Here is a 3,181-nt window from a genome sequence, read left to right on the forward strand (position 1 = left end):
GTGCAAAAGTGGTTTCCTGCACCAACACAAGTGCGAAAAGAGGTTTTTCAACACTAACACAAGTGCGAAAGGTGGTTTTTCAACACTAACACAAGTGCGAAAAGTGGTTTTTCAACACTATCACAAGTGTAAAAAGTGTTTTTTCCACACTAATACAAGTGCAAAAGTGGTTTCCTGCACCAACACAAGTGCGAAAAGTGGTTTTTCAACACTAACACAAGTGCGAAAAGTGTTTTTCAACACTAACACAAGTGCGAAAAGTGGTTTTGCCACACTAATACAAGTGCAAAAGTGGTTTCCTGCAACCAACACAAGTGCGAAAAGTGGTTTTTCAACACTAACACAAGTGCGAAAAGTGGGTTTTCAACACTAACACAAGTGCGAAAAGTGGTTTTTCCACACTAATACAAGTGCAAAAGTAGTTTCCTGCACCAACACAAGTGCGAAAAGTGGTTTTTCAACATTAACACAAGTGCGAAAAGGGGTTTTTCAACATTAACACAAGTGCGAAAAGTGGTTTTTCCACACTAATACAAGTGCAAAAGTAGTTTCCTGCACCAACACAAGTGCGAAAAGTGGTTTTTTCAACACGAACACAAGTGCGAAAAGTGGTTTTTTCAACACTAACACAAGTGCGAAAAGTGGTTTTTCAACACTATCACAAGTGCAAAAAAGTGTTTTTTCCACACTAATACAAGTGCAAAAGTGGTTTCCTGCACCAACACAAGTGCGAAATGTGGTTTTTCAACACAAACACAAGTGCGAAATGTGTTTATTCAACACTAACACAAGTGCGAAAAGTGGTTTTTCAACACCATCACAAGTGCAAAAAGTGTTTTTTCCACACTAATACAAGTGCAAAAGTGGTTTCCTGCACCAACACAAGTGCGAAAAGCGGTTTTTCAACACTAACACAAGTGCAAAAAGTGGTTTTTCAACACTAACACAAGTGAGAAAAGTGGTTTTTCCACACTAGTACAAGTGCAAAAGTGGTTTCCTTCACCAACACAAGTGCTAAAAGTGGTTTTTCAACACTAACACAAGTGCGAAAAGTGGTTTTTTCAACACTATCACAAGTGCAAAAAGTGTTTTTTCCACACTAATACAAGTGCAAAAGTGGTTTCCTGCACCAACACAAGTGCGAAAAGTGGTTTTTCAACACTAACACAAGTGCGAAAAGTGGTTTTTCAACACTAACACAAGTGCGAAAAGTGGGTTTTCAACACTAACACAAGTGCGAAAAGTGGTTTTTCCACACTAATACAAGTGCAAAAGTAGTTTTCCTGCACCAAAACAAGTGCGAAAAGTGGTTTTTCAACATTAACACAAGTGCGAAAAGGGGTTTTTCAACATTAACACAAGTGCGAAAAGTGGTTTTTCCACACTAATACAAGTGCAAAAGTAGTTTCCTGCACCAACACAAGTGCGAAAAGTGGTTTTTCAACACGAACACAAGTGCGAAAAGTGGTTTTTCAACACTAACACAAGTGCGAAAAGTGGTTTTTCAACACTATCACAAGTGCAAAAAGTGTTTTTTCCACACTAATACAAGTGCAAAAGTGGTTTCCTGCACCAACACAAGTGCGAAATGTGGTTTTTCAACACAAACACAAGTGCGAAATGTGTTTTTTCAACACTAACACAAGTGCGAAAAGTGGTTTTTCAACACCATCACAAGTGCAAAAAGTGTTTTTTCCACACTAATACAAGTGCAAAAGTGGTTTCCTGCACCAACACAAGTGCGAAAAGCGGTTTTTCAACACTAACACAAGTGCAAAAAGTGGTTTTTCAACACTAACACAAGTGAGAAAAGTGGTTTTTCCACACTAATACAAGTGCAAAAGTGGTTTCCTTCACCAACACAAGTGCTAAAAGTGGTTTTTCAACACTAACACAAGTGCGAAAAGTGGTTTTTCAACACTATCACAAGTGCAAAAAGTGTTTTTTCCACACTAATACAAGTGCAAAAGTGGTTTCCTGCACCAACACAAGTGCGAAAAGTGGTTTTTCAACACTAACACAAGTGCGAAAAGTGGTTTTTCAACACTAACACAAGTGCGAAAAGTGGTTTTTCAACACTATCACAAGTGTAAAAAGTGTTTTTTTCCACACTAATACAAGTGCAAAAGTGGTTTCCTGCACCAACACAAGTGCGAAAAGTGGTTTTTCAACACTAACACAAGTGCGAAAAGTGGTTTTTTCAACACTAACACAAGTGCGAAAAGTGGTTTTGCCACACTAATACAAGTGCAAAAGTGGTTTCCTGCACCAACACAAGTGCGAAAAGTGGTTTTTCAACACTAACACAAGTGCGAAAAGTGGGTTTTCAACACTAACACAAGTGCGAAAAGTGTTTTTTTCCACACTAATACAAGTGCAAAAGTGGTTTCCTGCACCAACACAAGTGCGAAAAGTGGTTTTCAACACTAACACAAGTGTGAAAAGTGTTTTTCAACACTAACACAAGTGCGAAAAGTGGGTTTTTCAACACTAACACAAGTGCGAAAAGTGGTTTTTCAACACTATCACAAGTGCAAAAAGTGTTTTTTTCCACACTAATACAAGTGCAAAAGTGGTTTCCTGCACCAACACAGGTGCGAAAAGTGGTTTTTCAACACTAACACAAGTGCGAAAAGTGGTTTTTCAACACTATCACAAGTGCAAAAAGTGTTTTTTCCACACTAATACAAGTGCGAAAAGTGGTTTTTCAACACTAACACAAGTGTGAAAAGTGGTTTTTCCACACTAATACAAGTGCAAAAGTGGTTTCCTGCACCAACACAAGTGCGAAAAGTGGTTTTTCAACACTAACACAAGTGCGAAATGTGGTTTTTCAACACTATCACAAGTGCAAAAAGTGTTTTTTCCACACTAATACAAGTGCAAAAGTGGTTTCCTGCACCAACACAAGTGCGAAAAGTGGTTTTTCAACTTTAACACAAGTGCGAAAAGTGGGTTTTCAACACTAACACAAGTGCGAAAAGTGTTTTTTCCACACTAATACAAGTGCAAAAGTGGTTCCTGCACCAACACAAGTGCGAAAAGTGGTTTTTCAACACTAACACAAGTGCGAAAAGTGGGTTTTCAACACTAACACAAGTGCGAAAAGTGTTTTTTCCACACTAATACAAGTGCAAAAGTGGTTTCCTGCACCAACACAAGTGCGAAAAGTGGTTTTTCA

This window comes from Myxine glutinosa, unplaced genomic scaffold (genome assembly GCF_964187855.1).
Source record: "Myxine glutinosa unplaced genomic scaffold, kmMyxGlut1.1 SCAFFOLD_293, whole genome shotgun sequence".
Taxonomy (NCBI): domain Eukaryota; kingdom Metazoa; phylum Chordata; class Myxini; order Myxiniformes; family Myxinidae; genus Myxine; species Myxine glutinosa.